At 44.6% G+C, this 18,505-nt stretch overlaps 1 protein-coding gene across 13 annotated transcripts in view; it reads right to left on the bottom strand.

Annotated features, from left to right (window-relative positions):
- The window catches only part of KIAA1217 (KIAA1217 ortholog), a 954,123-nt gene that overhangs the window by 128,526 nt on the left and 807,092 nt on the right, over positions 1-18,505 (bottom strand). The window contains exon 1 of one of the 13 annotated variants that reach the window (XM_077490979.1): positions 9,044-9,156. The exons of the other annotated variants lie outside the window; for them this stretch is intronic. The gene's annotated coding sequence lies outside the window, so the exon portion shown is untranslated. Of the gene's footprint in view, positions 1-9,043; positions 9,157-18,505 lie in introns of those variants that run through there. 13 annotated transcript variants of the gene reach the window in all.

Below are 18,505 nucleotides of genomic sequence, written 5' to 3'. Positions count from 1 at the left end.
AGACACACATTAATGCAGATTTATATTTATCAATACATAAATAAATATTATATTAATTGCAAGAAGTGTCAGGACCTGAAGCGGCACCAAAAACAGACCGCTATGATGCAATGCTCACGTGCTGACAGGAGGAGAGAACAGAGTGCCAGAGAAAAGATCTAATCAGTCTGCTGCTTCTCTTCTTAATGTCCAGTCAAGCTCTGGAGACAGGACAAGATTTGTACAACCAAACTGTAAGACAGGGCTGTGCTGTGTGACAGAGCTGTGTAAATCTCTTAACTGGATGAACAAATACAAGTTCTTTGACAGGTAAAACTGTTCCCTTGTATGTATTTTATTTGTGTTGTTTAGTGCTTTACGAAAGTACTCATGCACGCTGGGTGTTTAGCACCAATGCATGAGGCAACGTTTAAATGCTGGTGGATGGTATAAGTCAGTGGTCTCCAAACTGTGGCCCTTTGCTCAACTTTATCTGGCCCTTGGGATACTATTCCTCTTGCTGAAACCAATAATGTGGGATAAATGTCTTTAACAATGCAGCATTATTCCTTCCACTGACACAAATTAAGGGCCACTATTCCTCCATCTGACACCAATGAAGGGGCACTATTCCTCCCACTGTCACCAATAAAGGGGCACTATTCCTCCCACTGTCATCAATAAAGGGGCACTATTCCTCCCACTGTCACCAATAAAGGGGCACTATTCCTCCCACTGTCATCAATAAAGGGGCACTATTCCTCCCACTGTCACCAATGACAGGGCACTATTCCTCCCACTGTCACCAATAAAGGGGCACTATTCCTCCCACTGTCACCAATGACGGGGCACTATTCCTCCCACTGTCACCAATGAAGGGGCACTATTCCTCCCACTGTCACCAATGAAGGGGCACTATTCCTCCCACTGTCACCAATGACAGGGCACTATTCCTCCCACTGTCACCAATAAAGGGGCACTATTCCTCCCACTGTCATCAATAAAGGGGCATTATTCCTTCCACTGTCACCAATAAAGGGGCATTATTCCTTCCACTGTCACCAATAAAGGGGCACTATTCCTCCCACTGTATCCAATGATGCTGCACTATTCCTCTCACTGATACCAATGAAGGGGCAATATTCCTCCCACTGTCACCAATGACGAGGCACTATTCCTCCTACTGTCACCAATGAAGGGGCGCTATTCCTTCCACTGACACCAACAATGGGGCACTATACCCCCTCCATACCAAATATAAGGCATGGCTTATTCCCACGGATGCCAGATAATATTCTACACACAGGCCACAGTGTGGCCCCTCTATAGTCGGAAGGACAGTAAACTGGCCCTTTGTTTAGAAAGTTTGCAGACCCCTGGTATAAGTGAACCACCCATCCCTGCTGCTGGCAGGCTGTAAAAGACTATGAGAGTCTGGCAGCTGCTGCAGCTGGAAGTTGCACCAAGCATTTCTTCTGCTTTAGTGCAGTATGAATTTGGACCTAAAAAATGGACCAGAAGATGCACAAGGCTCCTGTGCAAGTCACACCGGAGCCACTCTGGAGATGTAAGAACCGGTTCCAAAGAGAGCCGGTCACAATCTCCTGCCATGCGAATTGGATGCACGGAAACCAGAATCCATTTCGCTCTGGTGTGAACCCAGATGAAAGCATCTTGCAGAACTAGGCTGCAGGGAGCATAGTAGGAGTAAAACCAAATTCTTGCTGAAGATACCATATCCACTATAAGCTCTAAGCAACAGAAAGCACATTTCACCTGTCATGAATGCAGGGAAGTCACAACTGAGAGAAGGCATCACTGATTGCTGCGATAACTACACTCGACATTTTGCCGTAGAACGTGAAGGCCGTCATGTCCAGGAAGCAAAGGGAGAATATGATCCATGTCTGAGGCTATTTTAAATCAGCACTAGACATCTTTCCGATCTTGAATGTGTCATTGAGTATCAGTCAAGTACTGACTACAGCCAAAATGATATCCTATGGTGTTGTAACATTCAGAAAACAAGCTGCAAATTATTAATAACAAATTATATTGTGATATGTCATGGTACACTTCTGCACAGACAGAAGCCATTTATACATAATGTTGAAATACTCAGTCTCGGCATGCCCTGGTATATTCTGAAAACAGTAGATCTAGAATTGCTTCACCCTTGTGCTGAGGCCTAAAAACCATTGGAAGTGTGGTGCAGGTGCACGGCTGCAATTTAGTGCACAGTACCGGACTTCTCTGTCAATGCAATTTTATGCATCACACCTGTGCTTTGTGACTTTTTAAAAGAAGTGTGGCCAAAGTTTTTTTTACTTCTCTTCTGGGTCACAGGAGTGCATTTACTTGTGCTCTCTTGTGACCTAGAATCAGTCTGCTGTTGGCTGCTCCAGACAACGGAAGGATCCTGACAATAATGTCAGGATTCACCCAGATGCTTTGATTGGCAGCTGGCCCACCTTCTCAGCGTACCGCTGACAGCTGCTTCCGCCCCTTCTCCTGTGTCAGCAAGCACTGGAGGGACAGAGAGCGATTAATGACAGTAGCCGCTCTAGGCTCAGAGCGGACCAAGAATTGAACGATCAGCAGTCATGTGATCGCTCAGTTCCCAAGTGTATGATCGGAAGGGGAAAGCTGCACCATCACACCGATGCTGCAGCATGGAGGGGAGTATGTGTGTTTGTTTGTTTTTTTTCTATTCTCACACTTCTCCCTTAATACATTTAGGAAAAAAAGGAAAACAATGCCCTGTGTTGTAGAAATGGAAAGGACCGTCCCCTGAATCCCCTACGGCAGGGATGTCAACCTCAATATAATCACTGGCTGCATCAGCATTACTGTTGCGCTCAAACGCCCGGTTGTATCTGTAAGGCTAAACGTCCAAAGCAAGCCCCCCCCCCCCCCCCCACCATCAAAAGTCAAGAGTCCCCCTCCCTTCCTTACCTCACACTGCACCTCCCTTACCTTGTGCTGCTGTCGAGAACAAGCTAGGGTGGAGCTGGGAAGTAGAAAGTGCAGGGTCTAGAGGAGGACTCAAGGAGGGCTGGAGTCAGATACCGGAGTCTGCAGAATGCTGAGACCAGGAAAGGAGGAGACATAGAGGCGCAGGATCTGTAGGAGGAGTCCTGCCCTCCTCTCTGCTGCCAAATGCGGAGACGGGGGAACAGAGAAAAGCCTCTCTGCGGCTGCATGGAAAATCACAGGATCTGGAGGAGGACCTGAGACAAAGTGGGGGCTGAGATGAGGGGGTGCCACAGCTGTAGGAGACGTGCAAGGGCCCCATGAATCGGCCTGGAGGGTCGGATTCAGCCCGCGGGCCTTTTGTTTGACACATGTGCCCTACAGTATGGGCATCAGTCCACAGAAGAAAGTTGTGTGAACAAGTCCTTAGAGCTACAGAGCTGATAAATAGAATAAAGGCTCATGCACATGGGCATACAATACTAAGCACTAAGACCCGTAATTTAAACATGGAAAAGTGGCGGCAGAAAAAGACAGAGTAGTCCATCGAATCTGCCCATTTTTGTTTTGTTTTTATACATGTTTTTTTGTTTTGTTTTTTATACATGGTTTTGTATTTTTTGTTTTGTTCTTCATTAACTTTTTTTGTCTGATCTATGTTTGTCTGTCAGCGGCTTGCAATGCCTCATGGGACTTGTAATTCCGCAGCAGCTGGAGGGTCACAGGTTGACCACCCATGCTCTAGGCTGCGGTCGCACAATGACATCATTAAGTACAAGGCAGCACCAATAGCCCTGCATTGTATGTGAGGACAGCAAGGGCCTGTCCACAAACCACAGCATCAGAGAGAAAAGGGGAGTGCCTATACCTGCTGGAGGAAGGAATAAGGTATTTATTACACATTATTCCTCTACCAGTAGGCCCCATTCACACTGGCATTGTCAAAACTGCAATTATATGCACGTTGGAGGACATTTTTAAAGGCATACAAATGCATGTAATAATTTTTCAATGGTGCCATTCACTCTGTGCATTTTCCTGCATTTAGGTGTGGTCCGTTAAGCTACATCTAGGCCTCATTCATACAGGCAAGGATGCCCCTGTAACTTAATAGAGCCATTTTCTGCAGCATCTGTACCTTCCAGGGGCTGTGTGCTGGCAGCCCATGGAAGACACTGGTCCTAATATAATGGGGCTACTCATCTGCAGCCACATTCCTGTCACATTAGGACAAGTGTCTGTCTGTGCAGCCATTGTGTCTTAATAGATTTCCATAGGCGGTCTGTATGCAGCACCTGGATGGTACAGATGCTGCAAAAAACATCACATTATACAAGCATCATCACCCAAGTGAACAAGGCCTTAGGTGCACGAGTTTAGCTGTGTATAGAGGATCCAAGATCTGATTAGACACTCTAAGCTCGATTAAACACAAGTAAATGCAGCTATACTAAATGCAGGAGGAAGTGATAAGGGAGAGATTAAAGTTGTTTATACTTCTCAGATCACGTCTGCATTTAGAAAAGCTAAGCGCATGGGTGCCAGGGTGAACGACGCCTTATTCCTGGGGTAAGCAACCCCTGGCACTGGTGCCGCAAGCGGCACACAAAGCCTCTTTTGCCGGTACTCGATGCCCTCCCCATCAGCAGAGCAGCGCAGGGACGTGTCAGTGAGACACTAATGCATTTCAATTTTAGAATTCGCTATGCCATACCTGCACTGAGGGGGAGGCACTGTGCCCCCCACTCATTGTAAAAGATGGGAAATATTGTGTGGTTCTCTAACTTTGCTGTAGCTGCGATCATCAACTTTTGTGGTGGGGAAGAGATTGGGTGCAGTTCTGCTGGGGGCAGTTCCTGTTTCCAGGAGTAGGACTGTCATTGGCCACTGCTAAAGCCAATCGCAGTGCTGCTAGCCCTGTCCACCATTTGGATGAAGATGACTCACTTGGTTGCCACTACAAATCTCAGAAAGACGGGATTTCACTGTGATTGAGAAAAACACAATCAGGTGATTGTGGAATTACTGTTGAGCTTCTGGGAACTTTGTTGAAATTATTCCTGAACCTTTGCGTCACTTACTACTTAACCCCCAGGCACTCTGTGTCCCTTTAATCCACAGCCAGTATTCAGCACAATGAAAATCACACCCAACCAATTTTTCTTAGCTTCCTTTCACCACTGCATATCACGCATATCATAGATGAGAAGAGGGCACAGCGGTGGAGCAGATGCACGGGAGGGTACAGTCGTGGGGAAAATGAGCAGAAGGGGTTCAGAGGTGGAACAGAAGGGCAGGAGGGTACAGCGGTGGGGCAGATGTGCAGGGAGGTACAGTGGTGGAAGAGATGAGAAGGGGGTTCAGTAGTGGGACAGAAGAGCGGGGGGGGGGGGGTTCAGTGTTGGGCCAGATGAGCAGGGGTAGAGCAGTAGGGCAAATGTGAAAGGAGGTGTATTGGTGGGGCAGATGAGCAGGGGGTTACAGTGGTGGGGCAGGAGAGCAGAGGGAACAAAGGTGGGGCAGAAGAGCAGGGGGGGTACAGAGGTGAGACACATGTGCAGGGGGTACATTGGTGGGACAGGTGAGAAAGCAGGTTACAGTGGTGCAGCAGATGTGTTCAGTGTTGGGACAGGTGATTCAGTAGTGAGACAGAAGAGCATGGGGATACGGTGGTGGAGCAGATGTGCAGGGAGCTACAGTAGTGGGGCAGATGAGAAAAGGGGTACATTGATGGGACAGATGAGCAGGGGGGTTACAGTGGTGGGTCAGAAGAGCAAGGGGGTACAGTGGTGGGAAAGATGAGCAGAGGGGTTTAATGTTGGGGCAGAAGAGAAAAGAGGTACATTGGTGGGGCAGATGAGTAGGGTGGTACAGTGGCGGGGCAGATGTACAGGAGGTTACAATGGTGGGGCAGATGAGCAGGGGGGTTACAGTGGTGGGGCAGATGAGTAGGGGGTTACAGTGGGGGGGCAGATGAGAAAGGGGGTACATTGGTGGGGCAAATGAGCAGGGTGGGTTACAGTGGTGGAGCAGATGAGCAGGGGGTTACAGTGGAGGGGCAGATGTGCAGGGGGTTACAGTGGTGGGGCAGATGAGAAAAGGGGTACATTGATGGGGCAAATGAGCAGGGGGGTTACAGTGGTGGGTCAGAAGAGCAAGGGGGTACAGTGGTGGGAAAGATGAGCAGGGGGGTTTAGTGTTGGGGCAGATGGGAAAGGAGGTACATTGGTGGGGCAGATGAGTAGGGTGGTACAGTGGTGGGGCAGATGTACAGGGGGGTTACAGTGGTGGGGCAGTAGAGTAGGGGGTTACAGTGGTGGGACAGATAAAAAAAGGGGTACATTGGTGGGGCAAATGAGCAGGGTGGGTTACAGTGGTGAAGCAGATGAGCAGGGGGTTACAGAGGAGGGACAGATATGCAGGGGGTTACAGTGGTGGGGCAGATGTGCAGGGGGTTACAGTGGTTGGGCAGATGAGAAAGGGGGTATATTGGTGGGGCAGATGAGCAAGGTGGTACAGTGGTGGGGCAGATGTAGGGGGGTTACAGTGGTGGGGCAGATGAGTAGGGGGTTACAGTGGTGGGGCAGATGAGTAGGGGGTTACAGTGGTGGGGCAGATGAGTAGGGGGTTACAGTGGTGGGGCAGATGAATAGGGTGGGTTACAGTGGTGGAGCAGATGAGTAGGGTGAGTTACAGTGGAGGGGCACATGTGCAGGGGGTTACAGTGGTGGGGCAGATGAGAAAGGGGGTATATTGGTGGGGCAGATGAGCAGAGTGGTACAGTGGTGGAGCAGATGAGCAGAGTGGTACAGTGGTGGAGCAGATGAGCAGGATAGTACAGTGGTGGGGCAGATTTGCAGGGGGGACGGTGATCTGAAGTGTGGAGTTGCAGGAATTGGGGCTGATCTGAGGCGTGAGAGTGCAGGATGTTAATTTCTCACTACTAAAGTAGTGTGTAGCATTTGCTTTATAAAAAAATCCTTTTCATGATTGAGAGTGTAAATCTGACATATTTTTGTTATAAAATCGGCACACTCAATTTCTTTGAAAACATTTTTTGACACACTGTGTCAAAGTTGCCTACCCCTGCCTTAGACTTAACACGCATTTAACCCTTGCAGTGCTGGGGCTGGGTCATTGAAACCCCCAGCTTTTATTGTCTACCTTTTTCTTTTTCATTTTTTATTAATTTCAAGATTTTGTAGGGTTTTATTAACAAAATGATCTGCCCTAATTTGCTAGGTATGCCACATTATTTTTTATTTCAAACTTTCTTCAACTTATTGGTCATGCTAATGTACCAGGAGCTCTAGGTATAATCCTTTTATAGCTGGAGTTTCCTGAGAACCTGAAAATTATTTCAAAGGTTCTTCATGGGTAAAAAGATTGAGAACGGCTGAACTACATAATTCTGCTATCTTTAGTGAAAAAAATATGTATTTAGAAAATAGCTGCTCTACCAAATGAATTCCACAACTTTTGAGGAATCTTGAGTGGGATTGAAGGAGCGCCTGGTGTCCAGAAAACTGCGGCTTTGACCTATGGTTCATAGAACGTTTATTAAAAGTATAAAAAGGTACATCAAGCCAACACATTTCAGGGGAATGGCCATCCCCTTCCTCGGGGCTAATGAGTAAGCACTAAAAATGTATGTAAATATATATATATATATATATATATATATATATATATATACACACACACACACACATACACATGTTTTTAAAGTACAAAGATAAGCACAAATTGAACCTGCACAAAAATACAGTCCATATTAAAAGGTAAAATGGGTGCAAAATCGGAAGGGATAATTGGTGGGAAATATATGGGTGTGTATAAATAGCACCCAAACATATATAAATAATAATAATAAAAAAAAAAAAAAAAAAATATATATATATATATATATATATATATATATATATACATATATATATATATATATATATATATATATATATACATATATATATATATACACACTCCCTCCTAGATTGTAAGCTCTAATGAGCAGGGCCCTCTGATTCCCTTTGTCTTAAATTGTATTGTATTGTAATGTCTACCCCAACGCTGTAAAGCGCTGCGTAAACTGTCGGGCGCTATATAAATCCTGTATAATAATAATAATAATAATAATATATATATATATATATATACACTGTATGTGTACATACATATAACAAAACAATGTCTGAGGAGTAAGCTACAAACTCTAGACCGGTTTCCATCACCAACATCATTACTTGTCCTTTATGTTGGTGTTATGCAACACAGACATTTAGTGCCGGTTCACACAGGGGTGGCTTCAAAGTTGCCCGACTCTGAAGCCTCCCCGTACACCGCAACTTCAGCGGCATCTTGCAAAACGACTTCTGTATAGAAGTCAATGCAAGCCGCTCTGAGGTCACCCCAAAATATTACAGGAACCTTTTTCTAAGTCGGAGCAATTTGAGTCGCTCTTATAAGAACGGTTCCATTGCAATGCAATGCGTCCTATGCATTGCAATGGAACCGTTCTTATAGGAGCGACTCAACTTGTCAGGAAGCTAAGTGGCCTGACAGGTCGCCCCCTATGTGAACCGGTACTTACAGGTTATACTGGTCTATACATCAGATCAAAACAAGGGGCAGTTATGAAGGACAGATGGATGAAGGGATTTTGGTCCAAGACAGGAACTGTCCTGCAAACTAGGTCTGTTGGAAGCTATGGAAATACAGCATGTTACCAGATTATCTTGAATATTATTCCAGTAGAAAAAAGGTAAAATAATTAACAGACCAGTAAAGACAGCCACAAAGAAACAAAAATATATCATGCAAACATAGCCAGCTAACACAGCATACATATACATCCGAACGATATATATCTTCACAGTCACTAAGAGGGTGGATGCAGCTCTGGTTTTCGCAGTGTTCCCGAGTTGCTGTGAATCTAATCATGAACATATTTTTGTTTTTTAACAAATAAAAGGCAGGAACCCCCAGACAAATATCTGAAATTCCCATAATAACAGCTGCAGGCAAAAAAAGACACACAAAGACAGAGTGCTAGTGCAAGAGACAAGGTATACAAAGCAATGCATAGACTCACCTTACATATCAGTCGGATGTCAGGCTGGGGAGAGCACAGGCAGACTGACTGAGCATAGTGCTAGAATGAAGTGAGCAGACGGTGATCTCCGCTCCAACATGTGATCTCTGCTCTCTCCTGATACTGCAGCTCACACACACACATATACACACATATACACAGTTCAGCGAGAGAGGCGGACTCCGATCGCTGCAGGCAGCACTGTTTCTCATTCACCCCATGCAGCCTGCAGGGTAACAAGGAATTTGGCATCCTTGGATGCAGACATCATTCTGAAGTTAGCTCGCCAAAGAGTGTGTCATTTCCGTATACCTTATTATTATTATTATTATTATACAGGATTTATATAGTACCAACAGTTTACACAGTGCTTTACAAAATAAAGGGAGACAATAGAATTGCAACAGAATTCAATAGAAGAGAGAGTTAGGAGGACCCTGCTCATGAGAGCTTGCAATCTAAAAAAGGAGGATCAAGTGATATAAGGGCCAGTTCACACCAGACGCAGTTCCGTTCAGTTCCGTGTGCTTTTTTTCTGCACTAAAAATGCATGCACAGTGTTTTCCATGTATTCCAATGGCTCTAGTTCTCACCATGCAGTCAGTTTCTGGTCATTTTCCGGTCAGTTTCTAGTGCAGAAACTGACCAGAACTGACTGTATTGGTGCAGAAAAAATGGAGCTGCATGATACAGTCAGAAACTGACCATAAACTGACTGCATGGTGTGAACTAGAGCCATTGGAATACATGGAAAACGCTGTGCATAGCTGTGGGGGATTAGCTGTTGGAGAAAATGAAATTGGAGAGTCAGAGCTAGTGATTGGTGTAGGGAGATTTCAAAGGATGGGAGAGGCTCTGGCGAAGTCCCGGAGGCAAGGAATGGAGGAAGTGAAAAAAGAAAAAAAAAAGAATAGTTTGGTGGCGTAGCTTGGGACAGAGTTGTATGGCTTGGTATGTTACTAGTAGCTTCCAAACTTTGAACTTAAAAAGGGCACACTGAAGACAACAAATGTGTATACACCATGCTAAATTATAATATGAACCTCGGGATAGGCACATCACAATACTTATGACTTAACCACTTAAGGATCCGTGTCTCTTTCTGAGATTTGATGTTTACAAGTTAAAAACTGTTTTTTTTTTTTGCTAGAAAATTACTTAGAACCCCTAAACATTATACATTTTTTTCTAGCACCCTAGAGCAGTGATGGCGAACCTTGGCACCCCAGATGTTATGGAACTTAATTTCCCACGATGCTCAACTAAACTGCAGAGTGCATGAGCATCATGGGAAATGTAGTTCCAAAACATCTGGGGTGCCAAGGTTCGCCATCACTGCCCTAGAGAATCAAATAGCGGTCGTTGCAATACTTTCTGTCACACCGTATTTGCGCAGTGGGCAAGCTCACTTTTTTTAATTAAAATATAAGACAACAGTAAAGTTAGCCCATTTTTTTATATTGTGAAAGATAATGTTACGCCGAGTAAATTCATACCCAACATGCCACGCTTCAAAATTGGGGATAAACTTTCACCCTTAAAAATCCCCATAGACGACGTTTAAAAACATTCTACAGGTTGCATGTTTTGAGTTAGGGCTAGAATTATTAATCTCACTCTGCTGATTGCGGCGATACCCCCCATGTGTGGTTTGAACACCATTTTAATATGCGGGCGCTACTCACATATATGTTCGCTTCTGCATGTGAGCTTGGCGGGACGGGGCGCATTTAAACTTTTTTTTCTTATTTATTTTACATTTTATTTTTTTATTTTTTACACTGTTTTTAAAAAAAAAATTGTCTCACTTTTATTCCTATTACAAGGAATGTAAACATCCCTTGTAATAGAAGAAAAGCATGACAGAACCTCTGAAATATGAGATCTGAGGTCAAAAAGACCTCAGATCTCATAGTTACACTAAAATGCAATAAAAAATGTTAATTAAAAAAAAAAATAATGTTCCTTTAAAAGCTATGGGCAGAAGTGACATTTTGACCCTGCAATTGTATGGGGACAGGTGGGGGGCATCTTCCCCTCACTGGCCTCCATACCCAGCAAGTAAAAGTTTCCGATCGCCTCCGCCTTTGCCGACGGCTCTGGTAAGCGGTAGAGGGCACCGGAGTGCGGCGGGAGGGGGTGGTCCTCTCCCGCCACCGATAAAAGTGTTCTCGCTGTGAATCCGCTGCAAAGACCACTATTATCGGAAACCCGACCGCCGGCCGAAGAAGAGGATACCAGGGTTATGGCAGCTAGCTGCTGCCATAACAAAGATATCCCTCTTCAAAGTTAGGACATATATTGGCGTGCGGCGGTCCATTTTTTTGCTATTTAGCACTGTACAATTTTGACTGGCAATTGCGTGGTAATGCAACGATGTACGCAAATGAAATTTGTGTCATTTTTTTCACACAACTAGAGCTACCTTTTGGTGGTATTTCATCAATACTGTTTTTTTTTTTTTTTTTATTATATGTAAACAAAAAGACCAGAAATTTTGAAAAAAAAAAAATATATTTTTTACTTTCTGTTATAAAACATATCCAATAAAATTTTTAAAAAAAATCTAATTTCTTCATAAAATTAGACAAAAATGTTTTCTGCTACATGCCTTTAATAATAAAAAAATCCCAATAAGTGTATATTAATTGGTTTGCGTGAGTTATGGTGTCTACAAACTATGGTTTATATAATGGTTTTTACTTTAATACTAGTATGGTGGTAATCAGCAACTTATAATTGGACTGATGGTGCGATGAACAATCTGACACTAACTGACAACTAACTGGAAATTGACTAAGACACTGACATCTCCAGTGCAGCTAATACAGTGATCAGTACTAATAATATAAACTGTCAATGTACTAATGGCTCATTTAGGGGCAATGAAAGGGTTAATTGTGTGCCATACAATGTTTACTGTGTGTAATGTGTGCTGCTTTTACTTAGTGATGTGCCTGTTCCCAGCCACCATGTGGCCACCCTCCCCCAGGGACTGGCTGAGACAACATAAATATTAAGCTGCTAATTTGCTTCATCCAGCCCTCTACTTTATAGAACTATCCGGAAGGCAGAGGGAAGCAATCAATCCTACAGCAGACAAGAACAATCACACACTGCTCAACTGATTACAAGAACTAAATGTACCTAACCTAACTAGCAGCCTATCTAGGAGGGCGCTACATCATATAGACAACTTTTGCCTCAGGGTCAAACATAAGCAGATGAACTTCATGGTTGTCAGCTGCACCTAATTTACAGGGACTGTCTGGCGCAATGAAGTTTAATCCTTGAAAACCCCTGACCCACATGCCTACCTGTGGTATGGGAAAGTGAAGGATCACAGAAGCAACAGTTAGCTGGATTCTGAAAGACCTAGCTCCAACATAGATAGAAAGTTTAGTGTGGGGGGAGCAGCAAGCAGTTTGATTTAAAAGAGAACTTCAGTCCTCAGTCATCTGAGTTGAATGACAGCCGGCATCATTCAACCCATTTTCTCTAAGCCCCCGTACACACGGTCGGACATTCCGACGGAAAATGTCCGATTGGACCGTGTTGTCGGGTTAATCCGACCGTGTGTGGGCTCCATCGGACTTTTTCCGTCGGAATGTTTGACCAACAAAGTTTGAGAGCTGGATATAAAATTTTCCGACAACATGATCCGATCAGACTTTATCTGATCATTTGTAGAGAATTCCAATTGGACAAAGTGCCACGCATGCTCAGATCAAATTACAAGACCAAAGCTATTGGCTACTAGCCTGAACGTAGTCCCATCGGAACGAACGAACGTCATCACGTTCTGAATGATCGAGTTTTCCGACAACTTTATCCGACCGTGTGTATGCAACACCAGTTTAGGACAAAATCCGTCGGAAAAAATCAGATAGATTTTGTTGTCGGAATGTCCGACTGTGTGTACAAGGGCTAAGTCCAGGCTGTCATGAACCCCAGGTGGGGGTACAGGGATAATTACTTCTATGTAAGATGCTAGGATACAGGGATGGCAAATTCCACATAAAAAAGGAATTCTGAACTACATGTAAGACGTAGGGATACAGGGATATCAACTTCAATGTAAGATGCATGAATTCTGAACTACATGTAATATGTAGGGATACAGGGATGCCAACTTCCATGTATAATGCATGAATTCTGAACTACATGTAAGACATAGGGATATAGAGATGTCAACTTCCATGTAAGATGCTAGAATGTTGAACTATATTTAAGATTAGGGATACAGGGATGCCAACTTCCAGGTAAGATGCCGGAATCAATGCCAAGACAAGATCATCCAGTTCCCAGGGCAAAGATGCCAAATTGCACCCAACCACCCTTCATTATGTGCAAGCCTATGAGGAGGAGGGGGAGAGAGAGCACAGTCCTCCTGGCTTGATGCTGTTCTATCTGCCACTTTCAGCGCTGGGCTGATATAAGTAGTAATGTCACTGTCACTACTCCTGTTAAGCTTATAGTAGAAGGAACTTGTAGCGCCCCCATCACTACAATACACACTGCGCCCAGGGCAACTGTCCCTTTTGCACACCCCTTGCCCCGGCCCTGGCAGGAATACTAATATGTAAAATGTGGGGATACAGAGATGCCAACTTCCACGGTTTACCAGTAGGGATAGCGAAATGCACTTTAGACCAGTGGGGTTACAAAGATACCAAACTTGTGTGTAACACAAAATACAGGAATACCAAGCGTTGTGTTCTACCAGTTAGGGTTACAAGGCAACCTAAGTCCATGTTATACCGCTGGTGATACATGGAAGCCAAAATCCATACAAAAGCGGTGGTAATACAAGGCCGTCTAAACCCATGATCCACAGAACACGGAAACACGTGATGTTTAAAAATACAACACTCCTAGTGTTGTTGTAACCTCTCATTGACAAGGAAAAGGCATGCCAGAGCAGAAACATTTCATTTCCTCGCTTTAAGACACTCGACACAAACCACATTCCCCTCCCAACATGATGTTTTTCCTAGCCGGCCTCCAAGCCAAGCACAGCAGCCACCGTTGCCCGTCTCCTGCCCTGGAAGCCGCTGACTGTCTGCTGTGTAACTTTCCTCTAAGCAGACTGTGGTGTGCGGGGATACGGAGCGCGCCTGCACACATGGAGGGGGAATAGCCAGCACTTCAATAACCCTGAACCAGACAAGATATGTCATGATCACTGAGTGCAATTCAAATAAATACATTTGTGATTTAACCTAATGTGAATTTTTCTAAAGGTCACAGTGGAGAAGGGAATAAAGTGGGTCAACGCGGTGCATTGTGGTAGAGGAGCACGGAGGGCTTCAGGAAAATACAAAATTGCTTCAAAAGATTCTCCACTCACATATTTTATTTTTAGTAGTGCCGTGAGGGGAGTGAAGGCTCGGTATAAATATTAGCGTTACCCCTAAAGCTCACCATGATCTGACTCTACAATCTACCAACAAGGATGTAGTGCAAGGGCCAGGCCTGCACGGGTTTAGGCTTCTCCTCATATAACTTTGTTTTGGTAAATCTAAAGGAATAAGCACAGGAATTGTATATCATATGGTGAGCTTAGGTGGGCACACCTTTCTCTGCCCACTGATGAGAATTGGCAACGGCTGTTATGATACTGCAGTCTGATTAACGGAAAAGAGGAAAGTGATGAAACGCGTCTACCGGCCTGGAGCAGACTGACGACATCTTCTTAGATAAGGCAACTGATGAACTTGAGCTAATGGCGGTTATTTAACGAAAGGAAAATTCACTTTGCACTACAAGTGCACTTGGAAGTAAAGTCCCTGTAGATCCGAGGGGGACATGCAAGGAAAATAAAAAACATTGCATTTTAGCTTGTACATGAATGGATGATAAATCAGCAGAGCTTCCCCTAATGTCAGATCTTCCCCTCAGATCTACAGCGACTGCACTTCCAAGCACACTTGTAGTGCAAAGTGGATTTGCCTTTCGTAATTAATCCCCAATGTCTGCTTAAGGTGGTAGTAAAGTCTTCTTGTGGACTTGTACTTATAGGTAAGTGTTTAATAGGGCCTTACCTGTAGGTACTGTGAATATCTTCTAAACTTGCGCCACTTCGAAGATATTCACTAAGGATGCAGCCGGTGACGTCACCGGCACATCAACAGTAGCTCGGCATTCAAGGCACACTGAGTGTGCCATCAATACAGAGAGCGCCGTGCCGTGATCGTGACTCCCATGCGTAAGCCCAGGAGTGACATCATCGCGGCCCAGCTATTTAAAAGGACAGAAAGCGCAAACCCAGAAGGAGGAGCAGGTGAAGATGGAAGTCCTGGCAGTGGTGACAGTGCACCACTGGAGGGCTCCATTCTGTCATAATGTGCTAGTATGCACGGTGTACTAGCCCATTATGGCATTAACCTGCAGGCTTTTTTTTTCATTATTACTACCTCTTCAATAAAGCAGACCTGAACTAAAAATTTGCTGGGTCCTTGGACAGGTATGTGTTCTTTTGTTAAAAGTCAGCAGCTACAATATTTGTAGATTTTAATTTACATTTTTTACAGGCTGAAGATCCTCTTTAAGCAATGCCTTGAAAAATGTACCCTTTGTCTTGTCTTCCTGAAAAATATCAGTGGACTTCATGGTATGTAAGGGTGCATTGGCACTCCTGCATAGGGTTGCCACCTTTTCTTTAACCCAAACCTGAACACTTTAGCAGTGCACAGCAAAAAGATTTTTTAAGGGGGAATGCTGTGGACTCTGATGCAAAGGGGTTTCTGGTCGCCAAACCTCCCACTTACATCAGACAGGGTTGCCACCTGTCCGGGATTCACCCGGACAGTTCGGGGTTTTGAATCGCGTGTCCAAGTTTCAGTCCACCTGAAACCTGGACACATTATTTAGACAGGGCTGTGGCTCCCCAAGTAACCAAGATAGTCGCACACAAATTTGTTGCTATGCGGGAGCTGCAGGCGGCTGTCTGGGAGCAGGTTCGGCATCACTAGGGGGCAGGGTGATGATGTCAGCAAAAGCAATTTGGCCACAGCCACATTTTGCTGCAGCACGCTATGTGCACTGCATTACTAAGCATTCGGGTTTGGCTTAAAGAAAAGGTGGCAACCCTAACATCAGAGTTTCCAGAATTCCCCCTTAAATTAGGGTTCCCAATGCCCCCTTACATCAGAGTCCACAGGGCTTCCCTTACATCGGAGCCCCCCTTACCTTAGTGTACTCAGTCGCTTGGAAGTAAGAGAGAGGGGGGAGAATTCAGTCACAGACATTGGATGGTGAGCTCACCCACCCGAGGATGGAGGTTCAGGCATCAACACTTTTCATCTACAATGTATCTACTGGTTGCTGAGCTTCAAATTTCCAGTCCAGTCATCGTTTTCCTGAGGCACAGAAAGCCGGGGATTGGAGTGTGGCTGAGGGGCTGTTGGGAGACGAGCTGTCACTTGTAAACACAAAAGCCAGACTTCTGTGTTTACAAGTAGAAGTGGTGAGCAGGGAGCAGAGGGCCTGAGCCGGAGGTGGCGGAACTGAGTTCCACCAAGTTTCAGCTGAAAAAAGCCCTGTTGATGTCTATAGAAATGATCACATCTGGCAATTGTTGCAGCTTTTCCTCCTTACCTGGACAAAACCTGGCATGTGAGGAAGTTTTCAATCAGAGATTTACCAATGGCTGGCCTACTAGCTGTACTAGGCATCACCCGATTCTTAGGCTGGATTCACATGCAGTTTCCAGATAATTGCACTACAGCCCATGTAACATGGTTTCCTATGGAACACGTTCTGTAAAGCAAATCTGCAAAATGCAAAAAGCACTAAAAAAATCCTAGGTGTGAATCCAGCCTTACACCAGAAGCATTTTGTGTGGATGACGTTGGTGGGTTTAGGCACCACACTTATGAAAAGGGTCACCTTTACTTTGATGTGGGAAGATAAGGAACTATGAATTCTGTGTTGTGCCTGGAGTTCCCCTTTAGTTCTCGATCTCCCTCCCCTGTATTCCTTCTCTGTACACAGCTCAGAGTATGTGATTTTATTATGAAAGGAGAGCAGGTTCCCCCGTCTGGTGCCGTCTAACGTTCTGACAGCAGCTTGTGCCTGCTAAGTCAAGATGACATCTTCACCACTCACATCCAGCCTCTGACAATGACCTTTCTCAATGACCGACAAAACTGCCGGCACGGAACGTTAAGAGCTCCTTTCTACCCACAGATAAGGAGGGAAGATAGAAGAGCAAAAATGAAGATCGCTCCATAGAGCTAAAGGTGACATTTAATACCCTTATATTTTCCCTTGTGCCCCCCCAACATAGAAATGAAATTGTTAAATAAAACCTCTCGTTTTTCATGACATACCTGGAGATGTCACGAGTCTCTGTGCTTCTCTATGAAATGAGGGCAGATCACGGCTGGTGAGAGGGGCCAGCAAGGTGCTGTACATATACCGGAAAACTTCACGGCCCCCTGCTTCTGTACTCCTAATAGGATATGAGTTATGACTGCATACCTCCCAACATTTTGAGATGGGAATGAGGGACACCTACTTGCAACTGTATGTAGGCATAGGACACGCCCACTTAAAGGAGAATTAACCCCAAAAAAGGTTAATTAAATCCACAAGGACCTTTTTTTACACTCCTATTCCTTTACATTGGCTTTTAACATTTACAAATGCAGAAATTTAGAATTTTAGATGAAAGGTTTAGCGCTGGAAAACGGTGAAGGATACAAATTTTTGTATATACAACTTTTATATACAGTATATTTATGCCTTTTATATACAACTATATGGATCAGACCAACATGAGGGACAAATGAGGGGGAAGGAGGGACAAACCAGGTAGGTGTTTCTAACTGTGGGGGGGGAGGGGACTGACTGGGAGTAGAGAGAGATCACTGTTCCTAATCACTAGGAACAGATGATCTCTCTCCTCCCCTGTCAGAACGAGGATCTGTTTGCAGTTTCCTGCACAGGTGTCTATTGAAATTGCACCTGAAATCGCCAAAAGTTGTACAGAAACTACTTTTGTGAATCAGTGCAGTGCAGCAAAGTCTGTGTCGCACCGATTTGGAGGATTGCTTTTATATGCAGTAAAGCTTTCTTGTTATACTCACTGGAACCTAAGGGGTTAATCCTCCATAAAAGGGCTGTTTGATCCTGTCTTCTCTGATCCTCCCCTTCTTCCTTTGTTCCCAAGCTATCTCCTGACAGTACAGAGCCTTGGAGGCACTCTGCACATGCTCAGTTTGGTGTGTACTGCTAGAGAGTTTTTTGTTTTTTTTTCCTTGGGAGGGTGCATGTGATCAGCACAGGGCCAATCAGCACTGTCCAGACAGAGGGTCAGGGGTCCTGCAGCCTCATAAGAAAGTCAGAGGAGAATGAAATCCCCTCTTACAATCTTTACCCAGACACTGATAGAAGTCACAAGACTGCTATATACTGCTGATGAGAAAAGGTATTTAGCAGTTTATATTTAGTAAAATA

This window comes from Lithobates pipiens, unplaced genomic scaffold, assembly GCF_037356315.1.
Source record: "Lithobates pipiens isolate NorthernLeopardFrog02 unplaced genomic scaffold, aLitPip1_a1.2 Scaffold_19, whole genome shotgun sequence".
NCBI lineage: Eukaryota > Metazoa > Chordata > Amphibia > Anura > Ranidae > Lithobates > Lithobates pipiens.
This window is presented reverse-complemented; position numbering and strand designations above follow the sequence as displayed.